The sequence below is a fragment of the Euprymna scolopes genome, chromosome 21 (assembly GCF_053919585.1).
Source record: "Euprymna scolopes isolate OS-2025 chromosome 21, ASM5391958v1, whole genome shotgun sequence".
NCBI classification, from domain to species: domain Eukaryota; kingdom Metazoa; phylum Mollusca; class Cephalopoda; order Sepiida; family Sepiolidae; genus Euprymna; species Euprymna scolopes.
Window position 1 is genome coordinate 107,016,382 of NC_136502.1, and position 20,203 is coordinate 107,036,584.

A 20,203-nucleotide genomic window follows, 5' to 3' on the forward strand; every position below is an offset into this window, starting at 1 on the left:
ATTTTGGCCACCAAGCGTTCAACGAGACATGTCATCTCTAGCATTTTTTCAAGTATGGCGGTCGAGGGGAGGGACAAAACATGACAAATTAATTTTCTTTTTGGTGGTGGTGGGGGGCGGGAATTACATTTAAAACATAAAATAACGATGAATTTAATTTTAATGAGACCACTCTGTACTTCCACCTAACAATTTCATAAACAAAACGAACCCCAAAATATGGCAAATTACATTGGAGAGGGGGGGGCATTACAATGACAAAAATTTTCATTTAATTGTTTTTGAAATTAATTTTTGGAAAGCTTTCATTTGTTTTTAGGGGTTCGTCCTACTTGGCTATATATAATATATATATATATATATTATATATAGTAATTTATAAAATATATATGGCGATTAAACTACACTGAATATTCCGCGTTTCATCCACACTAGGACTCTTTTTTGTTTATCATAAGCTTGAAGAGTCCTAGAGTGGGCGAAACGCGGCATATTCAGTGCAGCTTAATTGCCATATATATTTTATAACTTACTAACTAGCTCTACCTACGTATTGAGCACTTTTGAAGTAAATACTTAAAGTTTACGCATAAAGTTATACTTTCGTATATTAATTTTATGCGAGTAAATTAAGTATATATATATATATATTGCGGTCGCACGGGCATTCACTGCTATTTTTATTGAAACAAAAGTTGTAATGATTTATTTTTAATTATTTATTTTTTTTTGGGGGGGGGAGGAGTTTTCTTTCCAGTGCTCAATATCCCGAGAATAGTTTCTTCTCTTTGTATCCCCTCTGCCGAAATATCTGGTGGAGAGGGTATCACATACTTCTTTTTTGGGGCGATGTCTTTATCCGTTCTTTTATTTTGGGAATTGTTGTGAGGGTATCCACGTTGCCCATGATGAAAATGATTAGTATAGCAGGTGTGCTCCAAATGGAGCTTCATGTTAACCCAGGCAACGCCGGGTACCCATGCTAGTATATATATATATATATATATATATATATATATATATATATATATATGCTATAGACACAATATATATATATAATATAAACACAATATACAGTGGGTAGCAAAGTATTTGATACATTGTTTTTTTTTTCATATTTCTCAAAAAATTTGAATGAAATTTGCACTCAATTTTTGAACACATATTATCTATCTAAGAATAAAAAGCGATACTTAGTTTACAAATATTTATTGAAGGAAAATCAAATCACCCATATGGAAAAGTATTTAACACATTTACAAATATTTAGTTGCATATCCTTTGTTTTGTCTTACACCCTCCAAACGCTTTCCATAACTGTCTTACAAGCATATATATATATATATATATAAAAGTGAACGTATCTGTCTGTCTGTCTGTGTGTCTGTGTGTCTGTCTGTCTGTGTACATTTCCCTACGCAATAACTCTGTCTATTTTTAGTCTATAGACTCGAAATTTGAAATACCGGGTACTGAGATTTGGGAAAATCGATGTGAGGGTGTCAGCCAGAAATTTGGCTGTTAAGGGGTCAAATTTCAACGATTTGACCTTTAAGAACTCTACCAAACTCCTCCGACAATTTTGGGTCTAGACACTTGAAATTTTAAATATAGGTTCCTTGAACCTGGATCTAACTTAATAAAGTGATTTGAGCCCGAAACTATAAATTTTAAGGGGTCATAATAGGGGTCAAAGTTTTAAAAAATTAACCATTTTTTTTTGTTTTTTTTGCTTTTTTTGCACAGCATACACCTCCAAACACCCGAGCAACGCCGGGCACCCCTGCTAGTATATATATATAAGTGACATTGGTATAAAATGTCAGATATTTTGTTAGCTTTTTATTATTTTAATTTTTTCTTTTTTTACTGCCTTAAAATCCCGCCTCTCCCACTCAGTTTGCTATGCCACCGTCTAGTAGGTACTACCACTGCACATCGAAAAAGGGGATGGGTAAAGCAGTAACTAAAAGATAACTGGCACTTGTGCGCTAGTGCGAAAGTACAACTTTTTTGGTTTTCAGTTGGGACTTTTGGAGAGGGCATTGCAGGGGCAGAAAACTCTACTTTGTGTTTATTTATAAGTTTTTTATATTTATTTTGATTCAATAAATGTGTAACAAAAACTTTCTCAGGGGGAAAAAAATGCATTAAAAAATTTCAGAATTTTGGTTTTATTACAAAAAAAATAAATAAATCTCCAATTTGTGTTAAAAAAAAAAACTGTATTATAATTTTCTTAAATCTATTTAAAAAAACAAAACAAAAAGAAACATGCATTTATTGTTGTGAGATTTTTTAATTGCCTTTATCTGCCCCTGCTATTCACTCTCCAAATGTTCCAATCGAAAACCAAAAAGGTTGTACCTTCGCACTAGTGCATAAGTACCGGATAACTTTATACTCAGCAAATTGGAATATCACAATGAATACAGTTTTCGGTTACATCCAGGAGGTTTTTTTTTTTAGATGCATACATATATCTACATAACGTCATACATATCACATATCAGCAACCCGTTGGGTCACAACAACTATCCCTATTTATTTTACTTTGATTTCACTTGGAAAGTCATAAACTATGACATATGTTAAGATATTCTTATGGCATAATATAAATCTCTTTACTTCACTTCTATTTTATCATTTATGGGTGTTATGGAGTGAGTCCAAGACATGAATAGTGCTATTAGTGCGGAATGGCGTTGGCTTGCAGGTGCATCTGGTCGGAGGTCACCCACACACACTCCATCCCCAATATCAAAAATAGGGACGCACATGCGTTTTCGAGACAGTCCGCAGCCAACAGTTAGACAGTTAACAGTCTAGAGTATAGAGTTAACGAGGAATCGCAGAGAGTTCTTGAGTAAGACTAGAATCTTGATTCAGGATGAGAAAGCGAAAAAAAGAAGAAAAAGGCTGCGATCATAGCGTAGTATCTGTTAACTGTGGCAAGCGGGGTCAAGGGTCAAAACATTATTGTTATTGTATTCTTGTTAATTGATTTGAGCGACGGGTGGTCGCTGGATCAGTTATTATGATTAGAAGAATAAACAATTAAATTGCGAAAGAAATGATTGACGTGTGAATCGCAAAAAGAATGTGAAAATAGAAAATATATGTAAACATTATTTTGGGGTTTTGAATAAACAAATAACTAGGTGGATTAGATTGGTATGAGACACGTAATTAGGTGACGTAAGAGAACACGTGATGTAGTTAGTTTTGGAGAGATTCAGAGAGTTGAGGATTGACCACCAGAGCAGACAGACATCTAGACAAGAGTGGACAGACAGCTAGGAGCGGGCTGTAAGAATAGAAAATGTAGAAACTGCAGATCCTGTGAAAACCATTTGAGACAACTGTAATAAATTTATATTATAAAAATATAAAGAGTTGTTTTAATGGTTTCACAAATAAGAACAGTTGTCTCAATTATATGGTGCTGATCGCTTCATGGTTCGTTACGGAGCAGCAGGAAGTTAAAAGGACTCTTCAAGAAAAAAGTTATGAAGCATATATTATTATTCTTACATATGAACTGTAAAAATATCCTGTGCGATAAGTCTGATACAACATGATTCAGTTTACACGTCAATATCATGTCCTCCGGCTAACAACATACATACGATTTATTCGTTTATTACCTGTCTGTTAAAAGAACAATATCTTACATCCATTAGATAACACATGACACGTTTTAATATATCATCTCCTCCAATATAAACCAATATGCAACAAAAGATCTGAATCGATTCAGCGATGCAGAGGCCCTGTCAACGATGAGATCAAAATAAAGAGTTCTCCTGACAATAAAATAAGGTCGTGTTTTTGGAGTGCATGCATGAATTGTCGCGAGGGGGCACCAACCAGGAACGAGAAAAAGGTACTTGTCTTAATATCTTCGTATACGTCACACACACACACACACACACACCACTGTTACACACATGTACACACACAGAAGACAGACGGTCACGGTCATGTCACAATCACATAGAATATACATGCACAAGAATATGTACACCTCATCTCATCATCTCCCCACAACAGAACATGGATAATACTTCCAAGGATGGAATACTGTTGCCATATCTGAGCAGGAGCTGCTAAAAACAGCCTATCCTGCCTTGACAGAGTACAAAATAGACTTCGTGGCTTAGTGGGGGATGCCCTTTTCTCTACCCTGCAACCTCTCTCCCACAGAAGAGACGTTGCGAGCCTATCCTTATTTTATCGTTATTTCCATGGCAGGTGCTCGTCTGAACGCCAATCTTTCACGAAAAACACCCGTCTAGCTGAATCCACTGTGAAAAATTTCCCCCACTCTTTATCTGTGCCTAAATCAAAACGCGGATTCCATGAACAAAGCTTCTTTCTTAGAACTGCACGCCTGTGGAACTCTGTTCCGTCTGCTTGCTTCCCACCGAACTACAACTTGGATGTCTTCAAGTCCAACGTTAACAAATTCCTAATGAACCGTCCCCTTAAGTAAACACTTCATTAAATCTCCACACTAACGTAATGTACTTGCAATAACCCTTATCCCTGAATGGCTTCCGGGCCTTGATAAGTGGTGATCACTGTGTAAAAAAAAAATACAGAATTAAAGACACTTATTTTACTATCTAATTTACATTCGTGTTTGTAGTGTGTACAGATACTATATGAATTAGATCGCAACACTGAATAAAAGAGAGGGAGAGAGAGAGAGAGAGAGAGAGAGGGAGAGAGAGATTAAAATAAATACACAACTAGATTCTAAATTATGGCTAATTAGAAAAATTAAAACATTTTTTCAAACAGAACTCAATCCCAGCACTAAAGAATATTTTAGCATATATTTTGCATGATTAAAATATATAGAAAAATGCCTTACTTAAACTTTAGTATAATAACAAATGTTCTGTGTTATTTGGATTATTGCGAACGATACAATTTATGAATCCCTATTTCCAAAAAAAAAAAAAAAAAAAATATTCAGAAACATAATAGATGCTCTGTTTGTCGATCTAAAAACCAGTTGGCCTGTCTGTCGCGTTTACGTTTCAAAAAGCATTTTTTTGGGCTGCGATGCTTAAGTTTTAAATTACATTTTTGGTCTGTCATACTTAGGTTTGAATTAGCATTTTCTTTGATCTGTCATGCTTTAGTTTGAAATAACATTTTCTTTGATCTGTCATGCTTAATTTTGAAATAACATTTTCTTTGATCTGTCATGCTTTAGTTTGAAATAACATTTTTGGTCTGTCATGCTTTAGTTTGAAATAACATTTTCTTTGATCTGTCATGCTTTAGTTTGAAATAACATTTTCTTTGATCTGTCATGCTTTAGTTTGAAATAACATTTTCTTTGATCTGTCATGCTTTAGTTTGAAATAACATTTTCTTTGATCTGTCATGCTTAAGTTTGAAATAACATTTTCTTTGATCTGTCATGATTTAGTTTGAAATAACATTTTCTTTGATCTGTCATGCTTTAGTTTGAAATAACATTTTCTTTGATCTGTCATGCTTTAGTTTGAAATAACATTTTCTTTGATCTGTCATGCTTTAGTTTGAAATAACATTTTCTTTGATCTGTCATGCTTTAGTTTGAAATAACATTTTCTTTGATCTGTCATGCTTTAGTTTGAAATAACATTTTCTTTGATCTGTCATGCTTTAGTTTGAAATAACATTTTCTTTGATCTGTCATGCTTTAGTTTGAAATAACATTTTCTTTGATCTGTCATGCTTAAGTTTGAAATAACATTTTCTTTGATCTGTCATGCTTTAGTTTGAAATAACATTTTCTTTGATCTGTCATGCTTAAGTTTGAAATAACATTTTTGGTCTGTCATGCTTTAGTTTGAAATAGCATTTTCTTTGATCTGTCATGCTTTAGTTTGAAATAACATTTTTGGTCTGTCATGCTTTAGTTTGAAATAGCATTTTCTTTGATCTGTCATGCTTTAGTTTGAAATAACATTTTTTGTCTGTCATGCTTTAGTTTGAAATAGCATTTTCTTTGATCTGTCATGCTTTAGTTTGAAATAGCATTTTCTTTGATCTGTCATGCTTTAGTTTGAAATAACATTTTCTTTGATCTGTCATGCTTTAGTTTGAAATAACATTTTCTTTGATCTGTCATGCTTTAGTTTGAAATAAAATTTTCTTTGATCTGTCATGCTTTAGTTTGAAATAACATTTTCTTTTATCTGTCATGCTTTAGTTTGAAATAACATTTTTGGTCTGTCATGCTTTAGTTTGAAATAGCATTTTCTTTGATCTGTCATGCTTTAGTTTGAAATAACATTTTCTTTGATCTGTCATGCTTTAGTTTGAAATAACATTTTCTTTGATCTGTCATGCTTTAGTTTGAAATAACATTTTTGGTCTGTCATGCTTTAGTTTGAAATAACATTTTCTTTGATCTGTCATGCTTAAGTTTGAAATAACATTTTTGGTCTGTCATGCTTTAGTTTGAAATAGCATTTTCTTTGATCTGTCATGCTTTAGTTTGAAATAACATTTTCTTTGATCTGTCATGCTTTAGTTTGAAATAACATTTTCTTTGATCTGTCATGCTTTAGTTTGAAATAACATTTTCTTTGATCTGTCATGCTTTAGTTTGAAATAACATTTTCTTTGATCTGTCATGCTTTAGTTTGAAATAACATTTTCTTTGATCTGTCATGCTTTAGTTTGAAATAACATTTTCTTTGATCTGTCATGCTTTAGTTTGAAATAACATTTTCTTTGATCTGTCATGCTTTAGTTTGAAATAACATTTTCTTTGATCTGTCATGCTTTAGTTTGAAATAACATTTTCTTTGATCTGTCATGCTTTAGTTTGAAATAACATTTTTGGTCTGTCATGCTTTAGTTTTAAATAGCATTTTCTTTGATCTGTCATGCTTTAGTTTGAAATAACATTTTTGGTCTGTCATGCTTTAGTTTGAAATAGCATTTTCTTTGATCTGTCATGCTTTAGTTTGAAATAACATTTTCTTTGATCTGTCATGCTTTAGTTTGAAATAACATTTTCTTTGATCTGTCATGATTTAGTTTGAAATAACATTTTCTTTGATCTGTCATGATTTAGTTTGAAATAACATTTTCTTTGATCTGTCATGCTTTAGTTTGAAATAACATTTTCTTTGATCTGTCATGCTTTAGTTTGAAATAACATTTTCTTTGATCTGTCATGCTTTAGTTTGAAATAACATTTTCTTTGATCTGTCATGCTTTAGTTTGAAATAACATTTTCTTTGATCTGTCATGCTTTAGTTTGAAATAACATTTTTGGTCTGTCATGCTTTAGTTTGAAATAACATTTTCTTTTATCTGTCATGCTTCAGTTTGAAATAACATTTTCTTTGATCTGTCATGCTTAAGTTTGAAATAACATTTTTGGTCTGTCATGCTTTAGTTTGAAATAACATTTTCTTTGATTTGTCATGCTTAAGTTTGAAATAACATTTTTATTGATCTGTCATGCTTTAGTTTGAAATAACATTTTGGGTCTGTCATGCTTTAGTTTGAAATAGCATTTTCTTTGATCTGTCATGCTTTAGTTTGAAATAACATTTTCTTTGATCTGTCATGCTTTAGTTTGAAATAACATTTTCTTTGATCAGTCATGATTTAGTTTGAAATAACATTTTCTTTGATCTGTCATGCTTTAGTTTGAAATAACATTTTCTTTGATCTGTCATGCTTTAGTTTGAAATAACATTTTCTTTGATCTGTCATGCTTTAGTTTGAAATAACATTTTCTTTGATCTGTCATGCTTTAGTTTGAAATAACATTTTCTTTTATCTGTCATGCTTTAGTTTGAAATAAAATTTTTGGTCTGTCATGCTTTAGTTTGAAATAACATTTTCTTTTATCTGTCATGCTTCAGTTTGAAATAACATTTTCTTTGATCTGTCATGCTTAAGTTTGAAATAACATTTTCTTTTATCTGTCATGCTTTAGTTTGAAATAACATTTTCTTTGATCTGTCATGCTTTAGTTTGAAATAACATTTTCTTTGATCTGTCATGCTTAAGTTTGAAATAACATTTTTGTTCTGTCATGCTTTAGTTTGAAATAGCATTTTCTTTGATCTGTCATGCTTTAGTTTGAAATAACATTTTCTTTGATCTGTCATGCTTTAGTTTGAAATAACATTTTCTGTGATCTGTCATGCTTTAGTTTGAAATAACATTTTTGGTCTGTCATGCTTTAGTTTGAAATAGCATTTTCTTTGATCTGTCATGCTTTAGTTTGAAATAACATTTTCTTTGATCTGTCATGCTTTAGTTTGAAATAACATTTTCTTTGATCTGTCATGATTTAGTTTGAAATAACATTTTCTTTGATCTGTCATGATTTAGTTTGAAATAACATTTTCTTTGATCTGTCATGCTTTAGTTTGAAATAACATTTTCTTTGATCTGTCATGCTTTAGTTTGAAATAACATTTTCTTTGATCTGTCATGATTTAGTTTGAAATAACATTTTCTTTGATCTGTCATGCTTTAGTTTGAAATAACATTTTCTTTGATCTGTCATGCTTTAGTTTGAAATAACATTTTTGGTCCGTCATGCTTTAGTTTGAAATAACATTTTCTTTTATCTGTCATGCTTCAGTTTGAAATAACATTTTCTTTGATCTGTCATGCTTAAGTTTGAAATAACATTTTCTTTTATCTGTCATGCTTTAGTTTGAAATAACATTTTCTTTGATCTGTCATGCTTTAGTTTGAAATAACATTTTCTTTGATCTGTCATGCTTAAGTTTGAAATAACATTTTTGTTCTGTCATGCTTTAGTTTGAAATAGCATTTTCTTTGATCTGTCATGCTTTAGTTTGAAATAACATTTTCTTTGATCTGTCATGCTTTAGTTTGAAATAACATTTTCTTTGATCTGTCATGCTTAAGTTTAAAATAACATTTTCTTTGATCTGTCATGCTTAAGTTTGAAATAACATTTTTGGTCTGTCATGCTTTAGTTTGAAATAACATTTTCTTTGATCTGTCATGCTTAAGTTTGAAATAACATTTTCTTTGATCTGTCATGCTTTAGTTTGAAATAACATTTTCTTTGATCTGTCATGCTTTAGTTTGAAATAACATTTTTGGTCTGTCATGCTTTAGTTTGAAATAGCATTTTCTTTGATCTGTCATGCTTTAGTTTGAAATAACATTTTTGGTCTGTCATGCCTTAGTTTGAAATAGCATTTTCTTTGATCTGTCATGCTTTAGTTTGAAATAACATTTTTGGTCTGTCATGCTTTAGTTTGAAATAGCATTTTCTTTGATCTGTCATGCTTTAGTTTGAAATAACATTTTCTTTGATCTGTCATGCTTTAGTTTGAAATAACATTTTCTTTGATCTGTCATGCTTTAGTTTGAAATAACATTTTCTTTGATCTGTCATGCTTTAGTTTGAAATAACATTTTCTTTTATCTGTCATGCTTTAGTTTGAAATAACATTTTTGGTCTGTCATGCTTTAGTTTGAAATAGCATTTTCTTTGATCTGTCATGCTTTAGTTTGAAATAACATTTTCTTTGATCTGTCATGCTTTAGTTTGAAATAACATTTTCTTTGATCTGTCATGCTTTAGTTTGAAATAACATTTTTGGTCTGTCATGCTTTAGTTTGAAATAACATTTTCTTTGATCTGTCATGCTTAAGTTTGAAATAACATTTTTGGTCTGTCATGCTTTAGTTTGAAATAGCATTTTCTTTGATCTGTCATGCTTTAGTTTGAAATAACATTTTTGGTCTGTCACGCTTTAGTTTGAAATAACATTTTCTTTGATCTGTCATGATTTAGTTTGAAATAACATTTTCTTTGATCTGTCATGATTTAGTTTGAAATAACATTTTCTTTGATCTGTCATGCTTTAGTTTGAAATAACATTTTCTTTGATCTGTCATGCTTTAGTTTGAAATAACATTTTCTTTGATCAGTCATGATTTAGTTTGAAATAACATTTTCTTTGATCTGTCATGCTTTAGTTTGAAATAACATTTTCTTTGATCTGTCATGCTTTAGTTTGAAATAACATTTTCTTTGATCTGTCATGCTTTAGTTTGAAATAACATTTTCTTTGATCTGTCATGCTTTAGTTTGAAATAACATTTTCTTTTATCTGTCATGCTTTAGTTTGAAATAAAATTTTTGGTCTGTCATGCTTTAGTTTGAAATAACATTTTCTTTTATCTGTCATGCTTCAGTTTGAAATAACATTTTCTTTGATCTGTCATGCTTCAGTTTGAAATAACATTTTCTTTTATCTGTCATGCTTTAGTTTGAAATAACATTTTCTTTGATCTGTCATGCTTTAGTTTGAAATAACATTTTCTTTGATCTGTCATGCTTAAGTTTGAAATAACATTTTTGTTCTGTCATGCTTTAGTTTGAAATAGCATTTTCTTTGATCTGTCATGCTTTAGTTTGAAATAACATTTTCTTTGATCTGTCATGCTTTAGTTTGAAATAACATTTTCTTTGATCTGTCATGCTTAAGTTTGAAATAACATTTTCTTTGATCTGTCATGCTTAAGTTTGAAATAACATTTTTGGTCTGTCATGCTTTAGTTTGAAATAGCATTTTCTTTGATCTGTCATGCTTTAGTTTGAAATAACATTTTTGATCTGTCATGCTTTAGTTTGAAATAACATTTTCTTTGATCTGTCATGCTTTAGTTTGAAATAACATTTTCTTTGATCTGTCATGCTTAAGTTTGAAATAACATTTTTGGCCTGTCATGCTTTAGTTTGAAATAGCATTTTCTTTGATCTGTCATGCTTTAGTTTGAAATAACATTTTCTTTGATCTGTCATTCTTAAGTTTGAAATAACATTTTCTTTGATCTGTCATGCTTTAGTTTGAAATAACATTTTCTTTGATCTGTCATGCTTTAGTTTGAAATAACATTTTCTTTGATCTGTCATGCTTTAGTTTGAAATAACATTTTCTTTGATCTGTCATGCTTAAGTTTGAAATAACATTTTGGTCTGCCACGCTTGAGGTTAGAAATGGCATTTTCTTTGATCTTAAGATTTGAAGAATTTTGCAATGTTGAAGTAAGACAATTCGAGCATCTGGGAGATTAAACACTTTATTGCAGTTCTGAATATTTTAGATGAGGTTTGATTTTTTGTATTACTTGTTCTCATCTTGAGTGTTATTTGTGTAACGTTCCCATCGATGTAGCCTTCGACCTTCGTCAGGCATGTTGGTTCTGTCCATCCATAGCCCTTGAGCCCCTGGAGGGGCATAGGCCATCTACAACTTTTTGTAGATGCTTTTGTATCGAGGAGTTCTTTTTACAGGGTGAGAGTGCTGGCCCCACGCCCAACCTTCCCAGAAGGTACATACAGCGCCTAGCCTTCCCAAATTGTCACCCATCTGGTACTGGCCAGGCTCAACGTTGCTTAACTTCGGTGATCTGGCAGGAACCAGTGTTAACGTGATTGTGCCGTACAGGCATGTTAGTTACCATCCTGGAAAAGAAAAAAAAACTGCAAGAATACGAAGCCATTTACGGAGCCAGTAAATTTACCCTTTCTTTTCCAAGATAGCAACCAACATGTCTGACGAAGGTTGAAAGTTACATCGGCCGAAACATTGCACAAAAAGTTATTTTTCTTTCTTTTTTTCTTTTTTTTAATTAAGTTTGAAAAGGCATTTTTACATGCATCCGCGTATTTTATTTAGAGACTCTGACTGTCTATACATCTGTAACAATTTGAAAGAGCATCTTTATCACTAATCGCACAGATTGAATGGACGTATCTTAAAAATGGATTCGTCTTTGTATTCCAATGCAACATTGAACATTGTACGGGGAAGGGAAACATATCGAATAGAACAGACGCGCGAGGGGAAACAGAACAGATTTTGTATTTCTTTTCTTTTTATTGCTCCAACTCAATCGAATATAATAATAGAAAGAAAAATGTTTGAATGAAAACTATAAAGAAACGAACACTTCTTTAAAAACCTAGGTGTGCCCAATGCATCTATTAGGTAGGTAATTAACCAGCATTCTACGGCTTAAAAGAAAGGACCCATCCCAGACAAGCCAAGCAAGACAAAGAGGCGAATATATTTCACGGCAAGATGGCTAATTAACATATGGACACCTATTTTTGAGTTAGATTGATTTTCTTCTTTCTTTTACATCTAGTCGTATGTGCGTCAAATTTTACAAACATAAAACGACATTATTTAGATCAGGGGTTTCAAAACAACGGCCCGTGAGCCAGATCCGGCCCGCCAAAGTCTTTAATCCGACCCGCCAAAATCATTAATCCGGTTCACCAAAATCTTTAATCCGGCTCACGGAATTCTTATGGAAAATGTAAAAATATTCAGGAAAATTAAAAAAATTGAAATAAGTGCAATTTTTATTTTTGTTCAGAAAATCATTCAATGAATTTTTTTTTTTGGTTTTGGAGAGAAAAAAAAGTAAATCTAAAGAGCAAACCAGTATAAAACACGTTCAGATCATTATTATTATTATTATTTTTTTTTTGCATGTATAGCTCTAAAAAATCAGCAATATTCCACTCGGTTCCTTTCGAAAACTTTGGAGAACCTTGACGTAGACTATGAAAACAATTGAACACTAGACCAGCGCTAAATTCGTTATACATGTAAGTATATTAAATCCGTCAACATATTTCAAGCATTAAACATAAATTGTTTATATTATTTGTATTGATCGAACTATTGTTCTTATCTTGAGTGATATTTGTGCAACATTTCGGTAGGAGTGTTAGGGATTGACAGAGATGCAAGGTGGAGGGTCAGGCGACTCAAGGAGGCAGCACATATGCTCAAAGAAAAAAGAAAAAAGAAAGAAAAATTACTTTTTGTGCAATGTTTCGGCCGATGTAACTTTCAACCTTCGTCAGACATGTTGGTTGCTATCTTGGAAAAGAAAGGGTAAATTTACTGGCTCCGTAAATGGTTTCGTATTCTTGGAGTTTTTTTTTCTTTTCCAGGATGTTAACTAACATGCCTGTACGGCATAATCACATTGACACACCAGATCACCGAAGTTAAGCAACGTTGAGCCTAACCAGTACCAGATGGGTGACAATTTGGGAAGGCTAGGCGCTGTATGTACCTTCTGGGAAGGTTGGGCGTGGGGCTAGCACTCTTACCCTGTAAAAAGAACTCCTCGATACAAAAGCATCTACAAAAAGTTGTAGATGGCCTATGCCCCTCCAGGGGCTCAAGGGCTATGGATGGACAGAACCAACATGCCTGACGAAGGTCGAAGGCTACACCGATGGGGAACGTTACACAAATAACACTCAAGATGAGAACAAGTAATACAAACAATCAAACCTCATCTAAAATATTCAGAACTGCAATAAAGTGTTTAATCTCCCAGATGCTCGAATTGTCTTCCTTCAACATTGCAAAATTCTTCAAATCTCTCCATGACACACTGCGGCACAATTTCTTATTTTCATCAATTTCTGTGAATACGTTATGAATATAATCTTTTAATTCCTCTACTGTTTTTTGGTTTCTTTTCATATACCATGTTCTTTACAGCATCCGAAAAAATCCTGGTAGGATCTTTCTACCGCTCCAGTATGTATCTCACTACTGATGCAATTCTCTACCTGTATAAGAGGCAAGTACGTGCAAGGATGGAGTACAGCTGCCACATCTGGGCAGGAACTGCTAGAAAAACCTTATCCTGCCTTGACAGAGTTTAGCCAAGTGTGAGATACCCTTTTCTATTCTCTGCAACCTCTTTCCCATTTCTCGTTATTTTCATGGCAAGCGCTCGTCTGAGCTTCAATATATATGCCCCCCTTCGCCAAACTTTCACGACCTCCCCAAAAAAAACCCGTCTAGCTGAAACCATTATAAATAATTTCCCCCACTCTTTATCTGTGCTTAAACATAAACGTAGATTCCATGAACAAAGCTTCTTTTTAAGAACTGCACTGTTTGCCTGCTTTCCAGCTGACTACAATATGATCGTCTTCAAGTCTAACGTAAACAAGTTCTTGATGAGCCATCCCCTTAAATAATCCAATTTACCAATGATTACTACGATATTGACTAATGGACACTCATTAACTCTTATCCTCGAGTGTCCTTTTATAAGTGGTGACTCCTTTGTAAAAAAAAAAAATTAAAAAATGGAATCCATTGGTAAAGTGGACGTGGTGATCATTCGATGCTGACCATTCTTCCGAACCAACACTGTACAAAAACATGGTTAAGGTAGTTTCTTACTCTAAGCGTATAATATGGTGGTGCTCTATCTTAAGCTGAGGAATGTTTTATAATGGTTGTATTTAACAAGTAACTTATAACTTATGGTTATACAGGGTGGAACAATAATTTTTTTTGCCCTAAAGAAGACAACACTACACACACAAACACACACACACATCTTACCCTATGCACCCAGTTGACCAAGTACCAATGAGCCCCTCACCCCCACTCAAGTAAGATTAAAAAAGGAAAAACATGAGAAAAAACAAAGATAAATAGAAACACAAGCAGAGAGAGAGAGAGAGAGAGAGAGAGAGAGAGAGAGAGAGAGAGAGAGAGAGAGAGAGAGAGAGAGAGAGAGAAACATAAGACAGCAGTGACCACAGTCCAGCCCAATGAACCAGTAACAAAAATTGAACATACGAATGAAAAGTAGAATCATTTACACATGTTTCCATCTCTCGGAAACATTTCAAATGAACTACGAAAATGTTCTTTTACATTTTTAACACATCTTGAATATATTCTAAACATTTTTAATACTTTCTGAAGAGGACGCTTCACAGAACGTCTGAAATGCGTTAAAAACGATTTCAATGATTTAAAAACATTATTACAATGATCTAAACATAATTTTCAATAAAAAACCAAAACACGGAATAATAAAGTAATGTTAAAAAAATACACATTGTTGGTGATCACCCCCTTATTTATATATATATATATATATATATATATATATATATATATATATATATATATATATTTATATATTTACTAGCAAAAGTACCCGTCGTTGACTGGGTTCAAAAACAGCCTACAGAAAATGGACTCTGATTTATGAAAGTATGATAGGTTATGAAAAGGAAGTGTTGTAAAGAGATAGCTTCGAATTTGGGGGTATCAAAACCAAAGCAAAATATGATGACAGTAAAAATAAAATAGATAAACCCCATAATTTATTATACCATACCTGTTCACACTGAAACACTTATCACAATATTCTGTGGATCTATATTAAAAAACCTTGTTAAACTGTGTTAGGTATTTCCATTCTATGGAGGTCAGGTGCGAACGAACACCCCATAATTTTATTATACCATATTTCTTCAAACTGAAACATAATTATCAAAGTATACTTACGCAGATAGATATGAAAAGTCTTTATTAAAGTTTGTGCCTATTTCCATTCTATGGAGGCCAGGCACGAACGCAGACCCCACAATTTTATTATACCATCCCTATTTGAGTTAAAACATATTTATCAAAGTATTCTTATGTATATCTATATCAAAAACACTTGTAAATGTTTTTTTTTTATTTTTTATTTCCATACTTTGTGGACCAGGTGAGAATGCAGACCCCACAATTTTAATGAACCACCGTTCTGCCAGATCAAAGGTGGGGAGTTGGGCAGTAAGATGTCGGTTCACGTTACACTTGAACTTCTGTATGTCAGAAAGGGAATTCCAAAGTCTAGCGATTCTGAGGAAGAAACTACTGGAGTAGAAGGCTCTCTTACATCTAGGGATCTCAACTGTGAAAGGGTGGGACTTTGCTGCTTGTCAAGTTTGTCAGGGGTATTTACGTAGAGGGGTACAAGTGCTTGCAGTTCGTGGGAAGGCTAGGTGCTGTATGTACCACTCTAAGTCGTAGAAATTTACAGGTTAGTATCTAGGGGTGCGTTTAACTCACGGGAGGAGATACACCTCCGGATCAAGACGGAAAGCAAGGGGTCGCCGACGCTGCTAAAACAAGTATATTTGTAACTCGCATTGTGTTTATCAATAGTAAATCGTCTAAGGTCGCTAAGATACTGAGAACAGATAATACACTTTGAAATATTTATTTGCACAACGTAAAAAATATTCTGGGAAAATTTTTTAAAAAATGGAAATGTGGGAAAATAGTGTGGTGTTTTTTTTTTGTTTTTTTTTTTCAGAAAATGATTAAAAAGATGAGGTTTTGGAGAACCAGTTTCACTAAAAAGCAAAGTTAGTGAGCAAAACAGTATACAACACATCTAGGTGAAAGAGTCATCACTTATCAAGGCCTAGTGGCCACTGGAGGATAACGGCTAATGAGTGTACAGTAGTCAATGGGAAAAATTGTCGTAGTAATCGTTAGTAGTGGGAATTGAGTAAATTGGATTACTAAAGGAAATGACTCATCAAGAATTTGTTCACATTGAACTTGAAGACAACTATATTGTAGTCAGCTGGAAATCAGGAAAACCGAACAGAGTTCCATAGGTGTGCAGTTCTAAGAAAGAAACTTTGTTCATGGAATCTATGCTTAGGTTTGGCCACAGATATATATTTTTTATAACATATTTTTATTTTGGCCTTCCTAGCTTAAAAATATCAGCAATATGACCCTCCATTTGAAAACTTTGGCGACGCCTGCTGTAGAGGATCTGCAGCCTGGAGCTGGTTGATTCCTCTAGTTTATTTATTGATTTAGGTCAAAGTAACCGGTGTCTATTTATTCAGCATTGCAAAGTTAAAAAAAAATTTTTTTTGTTTATATATACGTATTTGGAAACTTTATGCAAATAATAATATTTTCTCATTTAATTTAAAATTTTGGCTCTAAAACGTCAACAATATGCACCCCCCCACTCGTTCGAAAATTTGAGGGATCCTCGGTTTAGATCAAGTTAACCGGTGTCTATTTATTCAGCATTTTCATCGTAAACTTTTTTTTTATTTTTTATTATTTTTTTTAATATTTTGAAATTTTATGCAAATAATATTTTGCTAATTAAATTATTGATCGGACCAAATTGTCATAAAGCTGTAACTTATTTTGTTAAATTAATGCTCTTTTAATTTTCTCTATAAAATTATTGCATGTAATTAGACAACAAAAAAAAAACAACATTTATGCATACCTTCAAAAATGATCTTAGTTGAATTTGAACGGAATCAACTTTTGAAACAGCTTGACCACTAAGACTGCAGATTGTCAGAAAACGTCAGATCAAAATAAATAAGACTGTAAAATGGATGATGACGATGATGACGATGATGATGACCATGACGATAATGATGATGATGTTGATGATGATGATATAGCGTCCAGAATTTTCAATCTTGGGTTCTTGTCCAAAATTCCCTCTATATTAAAAAAATAATAATAATAAAAATAAAGTATTGAAAAAATGTCGGTTAAAAGATCAGACTCGTGCAGTATTTTTATTATTTTAAATAAATATTTATTTAAAATTTCTAATTTTCGCCTTATACCAAACCTTCGTCAGGAATGTTTAGACAATAGTTCGTTTTTTCTTATCAACCATGGTGGTGTTTTTGACAGCAGTCTCTAGTTTTCGAAGATAGAGTTTATATTGTCCAGTTCAGTGTTTGCACTTGACCATGTGCACATGTTTTAAAATTAATAAAAATCCACTGTTTATAATCACAATGAAAATGAAATTGAAAACATTTCAGTTAAAAGATTCGACTTTCCAGTCTTTTATTTTTTTTTTAATAAATATTTATTTATTTAAAATTTATAATTTTCGGCTTTGTATTATATGCCTATCATATTCCAAAAATCACATAAATTGATAAAGTAGTTATATCTTTATTTAAAAAATTATCATTAATGGGAATTCATAGGCCTTACATTGTAAATCTACTAACTATGAACTATTGTTGAGTTATCTCTCTTGATTTTTTTTTAGATGTTTTTTTCTCCAAAATGTTGGGCGAGACATTCACTCCTCGGATGCTCACAAAATTTGATTTCTGTTCTCATCTTCAATGGTATTAACCTCCGACTAACAAGTGCATCTTGTCGAACTTGAGAATCTGTACAGAATTTCGAATGGAACCTTTTATTTAAGCCACTGCAATAGCACGCTCTCGTTCGGTCAGCTATGACTGTGTAGAGGTCATAAGTCTGGAGGTTAGAAGTTCAATCTTAAGATCGGGCAACAAAATACAATTGTGAATAACTTAGGACTCATATGCAATTATGGCTGACGGAACAAGAGCATGTTATCATCGTGAATTCAATAATGAGTTCCGTTTGAAATTCCGTACTGATACCATAGTTCGACAAGATACAACTGGAGAAGGTCGGAGGTTATATCGACAGAAACGTGATGAAAATAACACTTAAGATGAGAACAATAGTCCAAAGAATCCAAAAAATAAATGAACAGCAGTTTGAAAAGCGTCCAACAAACCCTAACCCTAAAACAACTCGTGAGAGAACACACACCTGCCTTTCTAGTCATACTCACATTAGCAAAAGCTTAAGACGTTCTAAAAAATAGTTCAACCCAAATATCTCTCGACGACTCACTTTATCATCATACAAACTTTTAAATCCCATAGAATTTCTAATGTTTCATAAATGAAACAAATAATTTATTTCTATGGATTAATAGGGAGACCCGACGTTGCCCGAGATCGAGTGAGGATCAAAGAATGTTCCACACTTCCAATACTTCGGTTGTTATCGAAATCGGTGAAATCGTCCATCTGTCAATCAAATCGATTGGATTGTCTGTTCTAGATTGGGACCAACGGCGATACACCGGGAGAAAGCTTATATATTATATGCCTCCCAAGTGTTCGATTGAGCTTAAGCCTATCAGCCTGAAGGTCACTCGAGGGTAAGGGTTTATGAGTGTAATGATCGCTAGTGGTAGTAATTGATTATAATTTGATTATTTAAGAGTTTATATTGAATTTGAACACGACCATGTTGTAGTCAGCTGAAAAGCATCCCCACGGTATAGAGTTCCACAGGCAAGTAGTTCTAGGAAAGAAACTTTGTCAATGGAATTTACATTTAAATTTAGGCACAGATAGAGAGTGAGAAAAACTGTTGACAGCCATTATCAATACACAAGCAGAAAGGATAGGCATATATATATATATATATATATAGATATATATATATATATATATATATTATAAGCTCTATTTCCTTTTCGGTTTTATTGAGCTTTTACATCTGGCTGAGTTTATTTTACTTGTAAATATTAACTCTTTAATATTTATAATGTATTTTAAGTTTACCATTTTGATTACCTTGGTAAACTTATTGTAATTTATATATATATATATATATATATATATATATATATATATATATATATATATATATAAATATATATATATATAAATAAATATATATATATATATATAAATATAGCATCAGACAAGGCCAAACTATTTGCCAAGAACTTTGCAGCTAACTCTACCCCCTGCGACGAAAGGCATCAACTCCCTGTATTTCCTCCTACAACAGACAACACCTTATCCAACATAAAAATATCTGTGCACGAGGTCGCCAAACTAATCAAGAACCTTGATTCCAGTAAAGCAACTGGCCCAGACGGCATTCCAATTGTAGTGTTGAAAAAGTTTCGACCAGAACTTGCCCCCATACTTACAAAACTGTTTAAGCGTTGCCTTAAGGAGAAGTGCTTTCCGACACCCTGGAAAATCTCGTCAGTATGCCCTGTATTTAAGAACTCAGGTGATAAGTCATCCCCCTCTCAGTACAGACCAATAAGTCTCTTGTGTGTCATGAGTAAGTTACTGGAATCCATATTAAATAAAGAAGTAGTCAACCACCTCAGCAGAAATAACCTTCTTAGTGACATGTAATATGGTTTCCGTTCTGCTAGATCTACAGCTGATGTGCTAACAGTTATATCCCATAGGATTAGTGAATCTCTTGACAAAGGCTTCCTTTCTAGGGCAATTGCTCTTGACATATCAAAGGCCTTCGATAAGGTTTGGCATAAGGGCCTACTTCACAAGATTTCCGGCTGCGGTATAACTGGAAATGTTTTCTCAATAATTAAATAATTTCTCTCTGATAGGTCCAGAGTAGTAGTTGACGGGCAGAGATCAGAGGCCCAAAGTATTAATGCTAGAGTCCCCCCGGGGTCCATCCTGAGCCCAACTTTCTTCCTGATCTACATCAATGATCTCCCAAAA

General features: G+C 32.9%; 1 protein-coding gene across 10 annotated transcripts in view; it reads right to left on the minus strand.

Annotated features, from left to right (window-relative positions):
- The window catches only part of LOC145242661 (protocadherin gamma-C4-like), a 567,292-nt gene that overhangs the window by 114,702 nt on the left and 432,387 nt on the right, over positions 1–20,203 (minus strand). For 3 of the 10 annotated variants that reach the window (XR_013862791.1, XR_013862792.1, XR_013862789.1), the window contains one exon: positions 17,131–17,356. The exons of the other annotated variants lie outside the window; for them this stretch is intronic. The gene's annotated coding sequence lies outside the window, so the exon portion shown is untranslated. The remainder of the gene's footprint in view (positions 1–17,130; positions 17,357–20,203) is intronic. 10 annotated transcript variants of the gene reach the window in all.